General features: G+C 44.9%; 1 long non-coding RNA gene across 1 annotated transcript in view; it reads right to left on the reverse strand.

The window, feature by feature from the left end:
- Positions 1–9,002: 9,002 nt before the first annotated feature.
- LOC123593159 overlaps positions 9,003–15,768 on the reverse strand; it is a 40,474-nt gene continuing 33,708 nt past the window's right edge. The window contains exon 9 of the long non-coding RNA XR_006710156.1: positions 9,003–9,543. This is a non-coding gene — a long non-coding RNA (uncharacterized LOC123593159). The remainder of the gene's footprint in view (positions 9,544–15,768) is intronic.

A 15,768-nucleotide genomic window follows, 5' to 3' on the forward strand; every position in this document is an offset into this window, starting at 1 on the left:
TCAATTATATGAATTGGCGAATCTCCCCCCCTTTGCCTTAAGTCATCTTGAAGTGACAGAAAGAAACTGACTACCACCCCTACTTTTGTAAAATTAGGAAGTCATTTGCACATGACCCATGTTCCAAACTTCTCCCATCCTCCAAAAATCTCTGGCAGGGATTGTGCAGTCCCACTTGGAGGTGGAATGGATTTACTTTGTTTACTTCATTTGGCCAGGAAACAAATTTATGTTGAGCAGCTAGACGATTTCTTATAATGCATCCCACCATTATTCCTTGCTTTTCATTTTTATTATGGAAAATTTCAAAAATACACAAAAGTGGGGAGAATAGTATAATGAACCTCAATGTTTCTATCACCCCATGTTTGCTTCATCTACACCTCCAACTTCCCTCCACCTCCTGCAGGATAACTTCAAAACTCAGATACTATATAAGTAATTTATCCTCTTCAACCACTATTCTAAGTTTTAAATCCCCTCATTACTGTATTCGAAGACTTTTGTGCCTTGCAAGACTCAACAAGGCACTTTGGACATAGCGTCCACCAGAGTCTGCTGAATGGAGTCCCTGCCCTCAGAATTTCCAATCTATTAGGAGAGATAAGACAAGAAGCCCCTCCAGTACTTATCAAACTTTAGTGTACACCATCTGGGGAGATGTTAAAATGCAGAAGCTACTCAAATATTTGTGAGGGGGTGGGAAATATGTGGGAGGGGGTGGGGAATTCTGCAGTTCTAATAAAGACTACAATGCTGCTGGTCTGTCAAAGGAGAAAAGACAGGGTACTGTATAAAGTAGAGGTGACAGGTCACCAGGCTTAAGAAGTGTCTTTTGAATACCACAGTTACTCAAACTAATTTTTACAATATTTCAGAGTGAGAACACTGAACCAAGCACTGAGGGATCCAGAGAGGAGATTTTATAAACTCTGGGAAGGGAAGGCACAGTTACCTGTCAGTTTCAGAAATCTATAGGATAGAGTGTGAAAGTGGCTAGCCAGCTCATGGTAACTCTTTTTTCAAAAAACTTTACCCTCCTGGGACTGGTCCTCCATATCCATTTTTGTACTGCTTGAACCACCCACCAGCCATAGTTGATTGGACCAATGGTGAGCATCTGACCCAAGCTGGGTCAATCAGAGGGTCTCTCCTGAGAATTTGGATCTGAGATTCAGGACAGTCAGTCAGACCCTAGATATGGCTGGAATTGAAATTATGTAAATATTCCACCTTCTGCCAATATACAGAGAAGCAAAGAAAACTTAGAGAATGAAACTGACCATAAAGAGGACCTAGAAATGAAGAGAGCACTACCTACATTCCTTAGGCTTCCTGCCCCGTTCTCATCCCTCCTGAGGCCTAATAGCATTTCTGTGCCCCAGAACCCAATCTCCCTATATTGAAATCTTCCAGATATTGCATGAGTGAGTTTTAGATCTCTGCAACCAAAGAGACTGACAAATAGACAAGGTCATATAACAAGTGAGGACAAAGCCAGAGAGGGAGAAGGGTTAAGAGCTGCTGGGTTTAGGAATGCAGGTCAGTGTGGGTTTACCAGACAGCTGGGCAGATGAGAGGTCATTTCTGGCCAAAACGAAGTCTCAGGAACCAGAAAAGAAACTTCCTCCCTGCAGGCAGTAGGCTGGGCCCTGCCTCTGGCTTCCTTTGAGGCCACCAGGTTCATGTTGCCTGCCTGCCTGTCTGCCACTTCTCACCTGGGAATTTGCCCCAGCCTTCCTGACTGTGTTAGGACGGACCCTACCAGAAGGCACCTTGTTTCCACTAAGCTCTAAGAGCTGTGGCGTTCCTGCTCTAGAGCCACCTGACAGTATCGTCTGCTCCTCCCAGGGATCTGGGGAGAGCTCCTGCCAGTTGGTTGTTATTCTGCCCATCTTCCTCATCAGCAGGCCACTCTGTGAGTCTCCAGCCTGTGAGGTATGAGGAGTTTAGTCCACAGGTGGGCCCTGAAGTCTGTGGCAATGATCCAAGCCCAGCCCTTTTGTTACAGTTGGATGGTCAACTTATTCCCGTTGGCTCAGGACTGTCCCATGTCCCAGGACCCCTCTCAGTTCTGGAAAAGCTGGGAGAGTCCTCAATGGAAACCTGCCTTAGCATTGTCCTTGGAAGGGCTCATCCCAGGTCTGGTGACTCCAGACCTCCAAACCCCAGCCTCCTCAGTATCCCCACACAATTGGAATTTCTAAACTGCTTTCTGAAACCATTGCATCTTACACCTGTTGACCACACAGCAAATTAAAAGCACAGATACTCAAGCCTCCCATTCACTAATTGGCTGATCTTGGGTTAGTTATCTAAACTCTCAGTGCCTCACTGAAAAGTGGCACCAATAATACTACACCTGCCTCATTGTGTTGTTGTGAGAAAGGTGAGAATAGTGCCTGACTGCATGAAAGCTGGCAATTATTGTCATGCCCCTACCCTGATCTAGTCATTGCCTCCTCCCACTAAGGAGACCCTCACTCCTGGACACGCTTCACAGTCCCAGTGGGCATGGCACAGACCCAGGCATAATGGGACGACCCAGGCTGCCTACAGAGGTGTCACCTAGTCCTCCTCTCCCTGGGCTCTGAGATTGAGCCTTGGAGCAGGGCCCGGTTTCTCTCATTTCCAGGCACAGTCCCTAAAGGGGAATGCTCATGGGGCCCATTAGAAGGACCTAACAGAAAGAGATCAGCAAAGGACTTCAATGGCTTGGCCAGCCCTCTTGTGTGGACAGAGGATCCCCCTGTCTCTGGTCCCCTGCCATTGTGGCCAGTCTAGTCCCTCAACCTGCTTTCTCAGCAGCCATGCTCTCACACCTGTCAGAAATGAGAAGTCCAGAAATAAGAGATTCTGTGCCAGGAAGGACACCTCCTAAGAACTCTGCAAACAGCTACAGAATGCCTTGAGGGCATTGTGTGTGTGCACGGTGGGAGAAGTATAGGAAGTCCTTGCAGCCAGCTATTATCACATGACCATTGACTACTGGAGGTGAGGTCTGTCTGCCCACAAAGGTACCTGACCCATGTTGATTTCTTCCCCCTGTTCACCATGGGAAGTGTGTGCACCAACGCAGGCTTTGTATGTCACAATGAAAGCAAATGCCAAAGCCCTGGTGCCGGGTTTCAGCCCCTCTAAGAGAAAACCCCAGGAGTACATGGAGGTCTTACCACCTCCTCTTGGGCCAGCCACACCAGGCCAGCTCTCAAAGGCTTCTTGTGACTGTCCTTTCTCTCATCTTTCCTCACTGTGATAAATGTCCTGGGATTAGCCCTTCTGTGTTTATTGGATGAGCAATTTGTGTCTGTCTGAAAAGCTACATCTGAATAACGTTTGGCACAAGCTGAAGAAATGTGAGCCTCTGTGTTCCCCTCCAGCCAGCTCTCTGGAGCCAGCCCGTCTCCTGCCAACAGGGTTAGACAGCTCTGCTGCTGGGTCAGCAGCCTAAACATGTTTGTAGGTGGGGAGAGGGGATTGGCAGGAGGGTGAGGAAGGTGCCTGCGGTGAGACCAGAAACCCAGAAGGACAGAGGAGTAGAGCAGCTTTAGAAAATCCACCAAGTGTTCTGGAGGCCCTGTAATAATTTGGAGACATCACAGATGTGATGCCCATGGTGATCACCCAGGTCTGGGGACAGGAAAATAAGGACCCCCATGCAGCTCAGGACAAAGGGTGATTACCTGGGCCCATAGTCCCAGAGGTGAACTGCAGCAAAGGAGATTCAAAGGAGTCCAGTGGGTAGCACGAGGAGCCCAGATTTAGAAGGTTAATTAGTGTTGGGCTTTTAAGGTTTGTGTGGATTGGGGCCAGGTGTGGAGTGTTAGGATGTAGTGAGGCTGTTGAAACACTTCCTGACTCAGGGCACCTGGGTGGTCAGTCAGTTGGGTGTCGATTTCCACTCAGGTCATGATCCCAGGGTTGTGGGATCGAGCACACCATCAGGCTCCATACTGAGAGTGGAGCCTGCTTAGGATTCTCTCTCTCTCTCTCTCTCTCTCTCTCTCCCCTCCCCCACTTGCACATGCACACTCTCTTTCTCTCTCTCTCTAAAATAAATAAAAACAAAAATAAAAAATATTTCCTGTTCGGGTCCTGGCACTGGGGAGGACAGCTTGCAGCAATGGCCATCAGGCAACATAGTTATGAGGTGCTAAGGAGTATAGACAAAGAGGGAATTGGGTGGGTGTGTTAACAACTTCTGCCACCCCTCCTCCTCCAGCAGCCTCTGCTGTCCTCCCTCCATATTCCTCTGCTCTTCCCTTAGGGTGCACATCACTGGTCCCACATGTCCTGTGACTCAGCTCTCAGTCTTTCCTCCACCAGCACCTCACTCTCCCCAAGTGAGTGATCAGACTGAAGACAGGACACCATCTGTGTGCCCCTAACAGTGAGCCTAGAACTGGCCACCAAGGAGGCATCAAAAATGGTTTGAGTAAAGGAATGAAAGTGAGGCTGGGACCTCAGATTTCAGTGGTCACAGACTCACAAGAAGATAGCAAATGACAGGTCAGGCAGAAGTAACAATGCAGGAAATTAGTTCATGAGTGAGAACACGGCCACCATAACACCATCCTCAGAGTCTTCTCCGGGTGGAGACCTGTAGGGTAAGTCAGCTTGACGAGACAGGCCCCTAGAGGCTCTTCTGTAACAATTCACTCGTCCTGGTGTTCACGCGGCTCCATCCATCCAGTTAATGTGTTTTGAATCCCTACCTGTATCATACGCTGTAGGATACTGTCTGTCTCCTCAAATAGAAAACAAACAAAACAGGACAACAAAACAGATGTACCCGTAAAAGGTGGTACGAACAATCTGTGCTCTCACAGAGTGTAGGGAGAATGTTATAAATATTCAGGGGGGAAAAGCAGGTTAATTTTACTTGGAGGAGCAGGAAAGTCTTCATGGGGATGGAGGGGGACGCATTAGACCTGGACCTGGAATGAAATCTGCAAATGCACCCCAAGTGTGCTGTTCATCCTCCCCCCACCACCACTTCCCTGCTGTCAACACTCACTCAATTTGGTGGCAATGGAAGATTTTGCTAACTGATCCCTGTACCTTTTCACAAGCCCCAGGTATATCCACAGAACGCTTCTCAACACAGCAACCCAGCCAGATGATCAGAGAGGGTGCACGAGAGAAGAAAGGCATTTGCCATCACTCCTTGGAAGGCGTATATAATTGAGACCTGCAGGGATCAGCAACAGAAGGAACAGAGTGAGGAGAGGCACAGCAGTGGGGAGACACTGAACGTGTATGATGAAGGGGAGTGGGCTGCGTAGGCCTGCGAGTAAGGTCTGTGAATAGGGAACAATGGACAATGTGGCTGAGAAAGTAGGTTGAGGAATATGTGGATTAGGATCTTGCCAGGCTAAGGAATGTGGGGTTAGGCCTGCAGGAGGCAGACAACTGAGTTGTGTTCAAAAAGACAGTCTGGCAGCAGTGGGCAGGGTGGACTGGGGTGGAGAGAAGCTGGAGGCCGGTAGACCAGCCAGACAACCATCCCAGGCAACCAGTGATGAAGCCTCCTGCGAGCTCTTGGAGCACTTGGCAAAAGCATCTGTTTAACACTCACTCTACGGTCTCTCTCGGAGCTGTCTTTTTACAGCCTGACAGCCCTACAGGCTGCAGGATCCTTGACATCAGGAACTGTTTGCTGCCTCTCTGGGGCCCCAGGCCTGACATGGTTCTTGGCAGGTGCTCATTATATATTTGTGAATTACTGAATAGGGCAGTGAAAAAAAGGACAAGGGGTGTACAGAGAAGGGCGCAAGTTTCCGGGATAACATCCTGTTTAGCAAGTACAGTTCCTTAGGCCTGGACATTGGCACAGCTGTCTTTTAATGTGTGTGGTGAAGTAGAAGCATGTGCAGGCAGCATGGGCAGTGAAGGAGCCACAGCTCACTCCAAAAGCTGCGAATTGCCTTGTCTGTGTGCCTGCATGTGCGTGTGTGTGTGTGCGCGCGCGCGTGCGTGCATGCATGCATGTGTGCATGTGTGCATGTCTTAGGCTTGCAAGAGCTTTTGGCTTTTTAGAGAAAGGTGAACAGACAAACGGGAGAGCTCACAATCTGTACTGTCCTAAGGTGCCTTAGGAAGTGTATTAAGACTCTTTTTTGGTTGCAAGTGGCAGAAGATCAATGCAAGCAAGCCTAGGGACAATGGGAAGCTTGTAAGGTGCATTTGGGGACCGCCAGAGTGAAGGATTCCAACGGTGCCAGACTCTTTCCATCTCTAACGTCTACTTTTCTCCACATGTCAGTCAACCTCATTCTCAGAGCCTGGCTTCCCCCACCGGCTGGAAATATGGCTGCCGGGAGCCTGGGTCTCACTTCTGGGAGCTCCTCCACCAAAGAGTCAATAAAGCCTTCCTTTCTCACGTCCCAATTTCAGAGACCCCAGGAAAGGATTCTGATTAGCGCTGCTTGTGTCAGGATCCTGCCCCTGGCCTAAGACCTAATGCAGCAGCTAAGGAAGCAGGGTCATGTAAAAAGGAAAAAACTTCCACCAAAACCCCATAGTTGAAGTAGAAAAGGAGTATTTCACAGAGGTGGAGCTAATAATAATAATCCTGGAGACCCTGGCTGGCTCAGTCAGTAGAGCATGTGACTCTTTTTTTTTTTTTAATGTTTATTTGTTTTTGAGAGAGAGAGAGAGCTGCAGAGTGCAAGTGGGGGAGAAGCAGAGAGAGAGGGAGACATAGAATCCAAGCAGCCTCCAGGCTCTGAGCTGTCAGCACAGAGCCCCACGCAGGGCTCGAACCCACGAACTTCAAGATCGTGACCTGAGCCGAAGTCGGATGCTTAACCGTCTGAGCCATCCAGGCGCCCCAAGAACATGTGACTCTTCATCTCGGGGTTGTGAGTTCAAGCCCAACATTGGGTGTAGAGCTTACTTCTAAAAGAAAAATCCGGTCTGAGTCTGTGTAAGTTAACTCTTGTACATAACAACCCTAATAGGTGTCGCTGTTGTAGTCATCATTACCCTTGAGAATTATTACCTCAGGAAACCAAGGCACAGAGAGGATAAGTAACTGTCATAGATCACAAACTAGTAAATAGAGGTGGAGCTAGGATTTAAATCCATTTAATCTAGCTCCAGACCCTATATCTTCTTATTATGTTATTTTACCTATTCACTACAGAATGAAAGAAAGCAAGGTCTAGGGCTGTGAGGAAGGAGCCTCAACAATTTCTCCCGGGGAAATTTAAGGCCCAAGCTGAGGAGCCTTTGGAAAGGGATCCAATGTCAAGGGAATCTAGAATAAGAAACACCACCACCCATCTTAATCATGCTGGAGATAACTGAAAAGGAATGTTTCATTTTAACCTTTTTTTTAAAAGATTTTTGGGGCGCCTGGGTGGCTCAGTCAGTTGGGCATCCAACTTCGGCTCAGGTCATGATCTCACACACCGTAAGTTCGAGCCCCGTGTCGGGCTCTGTGCTGACGGCTTGAAGCCTGGAGCCTGCTTCAGATTCTGTGTCTCCCTCTCTCTGACCCTCCCCTGTTCACACTCTGTCTTTCTCTGTCTCAAAAATAAACATTAAAAAAAAATTTTTTTTTAAGATTTTTTTTAGTTTATTTATTTATTTATTTATTTATTTTGAGAGAGAGAGAGAGAGAGAGAATGAGAGCAAGAGCAGCAGAGGTGCAGAGAGAGAGGAAGAGAGAGAATCCCAAGCAGGCTTTACACTGTAGCACAGAGGCCAACACAGAGCTCAGTTCCACAGACCACGAGATTGTGACCTGAGCCAAAACCAAGAGTGGCTGCTTAACCAACTAAGCCACTCAGGAGACCCAAGATTTTATTTTTTTAAGTAATCTCGACACCAAACGTGGGGCTCAAACTTACAACCTCAAGATCAAGAGTCTCAAGCTCCACCTAATAAGCCAGCCAGGCGCCCCTCATTTTGACTTCTTTTTTCTTCCATCTTTATTTACTTAGAGTTAGATAAAGCCAAGAAAAGCAAATGAAAGAACAATGAGGTCCCATTTTCACCTATTAAAAATTTAAGCAGCAGTATAATAGCCATGCTGGCAATGGTGGGGAGATGGTTCACTTCTAAATGGCTGGTGACAGGATAAAGTGGTCCAACTAGTGAAAAACAATTTATTTGGCAATGAGGGTCAAGAGCTATAGAAGCTCTTTTTAACTTTGACCTGGTAACCTCACTCTTTAAAAATAGCTCGTGGAGTCACAAAATAAAACCCAACAAGTGCTACATGCAAGAGATACATCTAAAATAGTGTTCCTCGGAAATACTGAAAGTAAAAGAGTAGGAAAAAATAGAAAACAAGAACAAAAGCCATACATGCAAATACAAGCAACACGAAAGCAAGGGTTTTGGAATTAATATCAGACATGGTTGAATTCACAGAAAAACAGAAAACAAGACATAAGAGAAAATAATGATAAAGGCAGAGAGCAATAATGTAGATCTGTCATAAATATTTATGCACAAAATAATATAGCATCAGAATTCAGGAAGCAAAAACAATAGGAATTACATGGAAAAATGGACATAAGTACAGTAACTGTAGAAAATTTTAATTCACCTCTCTTAGCCCGTGACTGATCAATAAACTATACAAAAAGTAAGGATATAGAGGACTTGATTTGTTAAATTAGTAAGGTAGATTAAATTAAAAGATATCAAATTCTATATCTTGAAAACCTAGAATTTACACTTCGTGAGTATCCCGGGATCATTAACAAATGACCACATATAAGGTTTTTTCATAAAAAAACAAACAAAAAAACCTCAATACATTTCAAAAAGTAGAATGAGTACAGACAACAGTCTCTAATCACAATCCACTAAAACTAGGAAATAATAGCAAAAACAGAAACTGAAAAGCAATAGAAAAGCTGAAAATTAAATATAATCAAAACACAATATCTGGATGGAATATTATTCAGTGTTAAAAAGCAAGGCAATTCTGACACATGCTGTAAATCAATTAACATGGAGGACATTGTGCTAAGTGACAAAAAGATAAGCACTGACATAAGCCAGTCACAAAAATATAAACACTGTATGATTTGCTTGTATGAGGTATCTAGAATAGTCAAATAGAGACAGAAAGTGGAATTGTTGTTTCCAGGGGAAACAGGAGGAGTGGGGAATGGGAAGATTTTTAATGGGTATGAAGTTTCAGTTTTGCAAGATGAAAAAGTTCTTTTTGTGTATTGTACAACAGTGTGAATACACTAAACATTACTGAGCTATACACTTGGAAATGGTTGAGATGTTAAATTTTGTGTCATATGTATTTTAAGAAATTATCTTAATTCTCAAAGTGTAAACTATCTTTTGGGAAAAAAAAGTGATAATCCCCAAGGAAACAGTACAAAAGACAAGTCAAAGGAATGAGCATTTTCATGGTTCTTGGCTATGTCTCATATAATCTTCAGTAAGAATTCAGAGGGATAAATTTTGAACAGGGCAAGCTTTGAGACAGACATATTGTGTTTGAAAATGTTGGTTTTTCTTCCTGCATTATTTCACCAACTTGTGTGCCAGGCTCTGTATTAAGACCTAGAGAGACCAGAAAGGGTAGAGTTTATCTACACCTGTTTATCTCTACCACAGAAGCAAAGGTCCAGAGAACAAAGCAAAATTCTGTTCAACCCCACCAGTTAATTCCAAGTAAAAGGAGAGGGGGAGGGAGGTCAGATGGCCAAATATTACGTTTTTCTCTTCTCTGAACCTGAGCCATTCCCCACTGGGGCTTCGGATTGTGGCTTCCTCATTGTGACCACAGGTAAATCATTTTACCTCTCTGAGAGTCACTTTCCTCATCTACAAAATGGAACTGATAGTGCCACCTGGTTTTCATGAGGAGCAAATGAGATAAAGTATATTAAGAGTTTAGAGAGGCACACATATTCAGCACACAGGAAATGCTGGCTTGCTGCTGGTGGACATATTTTACAGACGAGCGAGCATCCTCTGACTCAACTACATTACTTGTACTCTTTGGAGGTTTTGATGGGCGCATTTCTTCCCTCCCTAAAGTTTCTTCCAAGATTCTGTCTACACACTTATACATGAGGTTACCAGCTCTGAGGAAAGAGACAAAGTTGACTCTCCTGGTATCTTCAGGACCTAACACTTGGTTTGAAAAAAAAAAAAAAAAGACTCCTTAGTAGCTTCAGGCACCTAATCAAAGCCACAGCTGGTCTGGGGTGCCAACCACAGTGCCATGAACACCTGGGCCTCAACGAACGCCGCAGATGAATATGGGGACATGGTCAGCAGCAACTCCATACCCTTTGGTAGCTTTCTTTTTCTCCCTCCACCTGGCAGATAGCATCCTTCATGCTTAGTAACTTAGTTTATTTGTTAGCTAATTTATTCATCCACAACATGTCAACAAACAGTTAACAAAAATCACACTGGAGATCTGTGCAAAATGCAGTGGGGATTAGGAAAAGCAGCATCTAAGCCTCACCGGGCATATCAAGGCAGGCTTCACAGAGGAGTAGGATGAATTGGACTTGGAATGATCTATAGGAGAAGGCTATGGGAGTTGAAGAAAGAATATACTGTTATAAGTATTTTTTTCAACGTTTTATTTTATTTTTGGGACAGAGAGAGACAGAGCATGAACGGGGGAGGGGCAGAAAGAGAGGGAGACACAGAATCAGAAACAGGCTCAGCCCAGTGCCTGACGCGGGGCTTGAACTCACGGACCGGGCTTGAACTCACGGACCGGGCTTGAACTCACGGACCGGGCTTGAACTCACGGACCGGGCTTGAACTCACGGACCGCGAGATCGTGACCTGGCTGAAGTCGGACGCTTAACCGACTGCGCCACCCAGGCGCCCCAAGAATATACTGTTAAAGAGTAGAGTTTGGAGCCCTTGGAGTTTCTTGCAAGGCTGAGCAGCTATTGCCCATGAGACCATGCCCAGTGGCAGGAACACAGCAACTATGAAACTCCTCTAGAGGGCTCTCTACAAGTCCTCTCCCTGCCTCAGCCCTGCCGGCCTTACTTACATCATCGATGGAGCTTTCCCCTAGGGAGAACCGAGCTCTGCCAGAGTCCCATGGTGAGCAGTAATGGAACAGAGATTAGGATCTGACTGAGTTATAGTCCTAGCTTTTCTATTCTTAACTCCTAGGCTTTTATGGAGCTCTGGGGGCCAAGCCGCCTTTTAAAAGCCCACACGCTGGGGCGCCTGGGTGGCGCAGTCGGTTAAGCGTCCGACTTCAGCCAGGTCACGATCTCGCGGTCCGTGAGTTCGAGCCCCGCGTCGGGCTCTGGGCTGATGGCTCAGAGCCTGGAGCCTGTTTCTGATTCTGCGTCTCCCTCTCTCTCTGCCCCTCCCCCGTTCATGCTGTGTCTCTCTCTGTCCCAAAAATAAATAAACGTTGAAAAAAAAAAAATTAAAAGCCCACACATGGAAAGCATGGTGGGTACAACTGGCTCACCATTAGGAAAAAATTTAAGTTTAGAGCTCCAAGTCATGGCTGACGTTAGAATAAATTCCAGATGGCTGAAAGATTTGAATGTAAAACATGAAATCACAAAAATAGTAAAAGAACAAAATAGATGAATATTTATAATTTTGGAAGGGAAGGGAAGTACAGAAGACCATTCTAAGTTTGACACCAAAGGCAGATAATAAAAGATTAATGGGAACACACACACACACACACACACACACACAAGAAGACTGGCATGAAAGTAGAAATGTTAACAAAGACCTCCAAAATTTCAGGATTATTGGGTATAAGGAGAAGAGGCCCTGGGCCATTCCTTGGAGTGGTTAATTGGGAAAATGCACTTGGAGTATCCGATGCGATTTTTCCTTTCCTTCTCACATTTTGTACCAATTAGCTGCAAGGGGGATTTTCCCCAAACCAAACCAGTAAGTGTGGGCTCTTGGGCCAGAGGCAAAGCCTTGCCCCAGACAACAACTAGGACCCAAGAGGGGAAGAAAATTGCCATACTCAAAAGACAAAATGGGTCCTCTTCTTCCTTACATAACCCCCACATCTCCAACCATCCAGCACATTCCACTTTTCTACAAAGTTACTACATGCAGAGTCAGTAAACAGGACAAACAGGAACAAGAATATACAACTTAAAAATGAACAAATGTCTAGAATTACTAAATATTTGAGAAAAGTCAGAACAATGACACAGAACCATCAAAATACCATCAGAAAAACTAACATTCAAGAAACAGAATTAACAACTACTGAAGAAAAAGACTTCAGATTAAGTGTAATTAAAGTCTTCATAAGAAATGTGAAAGGAGGGGCGCCTGGGTGGCTCGGTCAGTTACATGTCTGACTTCTGCTCAGGTCATGATCTCTTGGTTTGTGGGTTTGAGCCCCACACTGGGCTCTGTGCTGACAGCTAGGAACCTAGAACCTGCTTCGGATTCTGTGTCTCCCTCTCCCTCTGTCCCTCCTCGACTCGCACTCTCTCTCTCTCTCTTAAAATAATAATAACAATAATAAACATGAAAAATTAAAAAAAAAAGAAATGTGAAAGGATATTTCATCTATTAAAGAGAATCAACTGGAGGGGGCACCTGGCTGGTTCAGTTGGTAGAACATGCAACTCTTGACCTCAGCATCCTGAGTTCAAGCCCCACATTGGGTGCAAAGCATACTTAAAAAAAAAAAAGGATTGAAACAAAAGGTAAAAAAAAAAATCAACTGGTGATTTGGAACTTTAAGCACTTGTTTTTCCAAATAAAAAATTCGGGGGGCTAAATCACAAAATAGATATTGATGAAGAATCAATAATAGAGTTGACAGGTCAAGTGGAGAAATTCTCCCGAAATGCAGTTCAAAAGAACAGAGGTAGGAGGTATAAAAGAGAAATTAGAGGCAGTGACAGGTTTGGCCCACTGGCTAGAGTCTGCCAACCTCTGTTCTATGGCCCTCAATTCCCTTGTTTGTAAACTGAAGATAATATTTGTACCAGCTTCATAGGGTTGTTGTGGGAGTTAAACGGGGCAATGTGTCAAGTACTTTGCTCCTCACCTTATACATAATAAGCGGCCAATAAACACTAGTTATTACTGTTGATGTACTTGTTCAGGTAGGTGCTGAGAATGAAGAAGAAGGAGGTCACATTTATTTGACCCCTACTGTGCACACGGCAGGCCCAAGTCTTCAAGGGACTTGAAGGACTTCATTTTATCATTTTATCAGTTACTTCATAAAAATATCTCAGGTTGGCAGAGGAAAAAGAAGTGATGAAGCATAGAAAATGGACCCAGAAGTTCTGTCATCCTCTTTAGTAGGAATTCCAGAATAAGATAACAGATGGAATGGAGGGGAAAAAAGAAATACGTCATGGCCTATTTCCTAGAGGTGAAGAAAGGCATAAGCTTTCACACTGAAATGGCTCACTGAATACCAAGAAGAATAATTGTCCTCCCCACAAAAAAGACCTATGCTTAGATTAACTATGATGAAATTTCAGAATTCTAAGTATAAAGGAAATGCCAAGCAATTTTGTTCCATTCTCCTATATTTGTAAGTGCATTTTTCCAGGAAGAGGATCTGAAAAACATGTACCCAGTTCTTAAAAGAGCAACCATAAAGGAAGTCTAAGAACTGCTGTCTCCTATGAAGAGAACTTCTCCACACAAGGAGGCTGGCGAGGAGGGGCTCAACCCTTAATTAAGGTTGTTCTACATCTGGTCCCTTTCACTCTTTTTTCTTGCACACTCACAAAAGGAAAGATTGACCAAGCTCAAAACCAGACTGCCCTTAACTCAGCACATTATTAGACTTTCTTCTCTCTGGGAGAAACACCTGCAAAGATTTTCCCTCATAAATGTCTCTGGTTTTAAAAAGTCTGTAAGACTCAACAATGCTAATAGCATTTGCTACTGTGAAAATTTTGCTGGGGAAATGGGAGGAAGGGGTGTCTTGTGAGCCCCCTGCAGTTTTGTGGCATTGGGGTCATTGAGATGTGGGCGTGATCAGTGTGCAAGCCCAGGTGGGGGTAGGGGGTGGGTTGGAGACTTGGACCCACTACTTCCAACTGTATGATCCAGGCACTTTCTGAGCCTCTGTTTCCTGGTCAGTGAAATGGGAACACCCTTGTTATGCCTCTCAGGGTAGTTGGGAGGCTAAGATTTTTACCAATGAAGGCTCTGAGAAAGCAAGTTCTAAACTAAGAGTCACTTATGCAAAAGTCTTAACGGCTACTTGTGAAGTGGCCGGCATAAGAAATTAGGGAAGCACCCTGACCTAACAAAAATATTCAGGAGCGAAATTTGGCCCTGGGGCACCAGCTTATGACCCTGCTTTAAACAAAAATGAGGATAATTGGATTAAAGCAGCTCTCTAAATGGATAGAAAATAAAAGTTTTCACCCTGTTACGGGTTGAATTGTGTTTCCCCTTCCCCCAAAATAAGTTGAAGTCCTAAGCCCAAGTATCTCAGAATGTGACCTTATTTGGAAATAGGGTCATTGCAGATGTAATTAGTTAACATGAGGTCATACTGTAGTAGGACTGACTCCTAATCTGACTCCTTATAAAGAAAACAGCCATATGAAGACAGAAAGACACAGGGAGAATGCCCTGTGAAGACAGGCAGATGAGCGATGCATCTGTAAACCAAGGAATGGCGGGTTTGCTAGCTATCCTGGAAAACTAGGAAAGGGGCATGGAACAGATTCTCTCTCAGAGTCCTCAGAGGGAAACAACTCTGCTGACATCTTGATTTTAGACCTGTGAGAGAAGAAATTGCTTCTGTGTTAAGCCACCCAGTTTATGATACATTGTTATGGCAACCCGGGGGGAAACTGATACACTCCCCTAAATCGGCTATGAATTTTATATCGGCTATGAATTTCCGCTTTTCAGCATGAGTCAGTGGGACACCCAGCTTGAGCCTTGGCGGGGCCAGGACCAGGGTGAGGCACCCAGGGTCCGAAACTCTGGGAGGCAGTTACTCTCAGGTCCCCGCAAGTGCTGATGCTCTGAGTGCCTCCTTGAGAGCTGGGCACCTATGGCCACGCCGGAGTGTGTGACAGTCGTCCAGCCTGAACGCATTATCTAATAGCTTTGAGTGGTGCTTTGGAGCTGATTATAAAATGTAGTCTCCAGGGTGTCTGGGTGGCTCAGTCGGTTGAGCGTCTGACTTCAGCTCAGGTCCTGGTCTTGAGGTTTGTGGGTTCAGGCCCCCGCACTGGGCTTTGTGCTGACAGCTCGGAGCCTGCAGCCTGCTTCCGGGATTCTGTGTCTCCCTCTCTCTGCCCCTCCCCTGCCATGCGCTCATGCTTGCTCACTCTCTTTCAAGAGTAAATAAACATTAAAAAACGTTTTTTTAAATAATTAAATGTAGTCTCCAGCCACTTTAACCTAGGGCAGAACAAACATGGATTTCTCGTAATCTCAGAACATTTCCTCTTTATTTAAGGCAGAAGGTGAGGGAATAGCAGAATACGCCTCCCCAAAATATGACTAAAGGAGTTCAGGACATGCCACCCCAAATTATGCCACTTTGGTATGTTGATTATTTTAAGCTGTAGGCACTTGAAAAACAGCAAATTCAGGGAGATTTCTCTGAATTCCCCTAATCTTCCTAAATCCTCCAAAAGGAACTCAATTGTCATAAATCCCCTCCCAGAGAGTTTCATCAAGTAGGGAAGAATGACTCCCATCACCAGGGAGCAGCCTGGAAGTCCACACTACACCTAGACAAACTTTCCACAAACTATTGTATCTCTTATCCTTCTAAGTGTCCATTCAACTTCCCCCAAATCATTTATTTTCTAA

This window comes from Leopardus geoffroyi, chromosome D4 (genome assembly GCF_018350155.1).
Source record: "Leopardus geoffroyi isolate Oge1 chromosome D4, O.geoffroyi_Oge1_pat1.0, whole genome shotgun sequence".
Taxonomy (NCBI): domain Eukaryota; kingdom Metazoa; phylum Chordata; class Mammalia; order Carnivora; family Felidae; genus Leopardus; species Leopardus geoffroyi.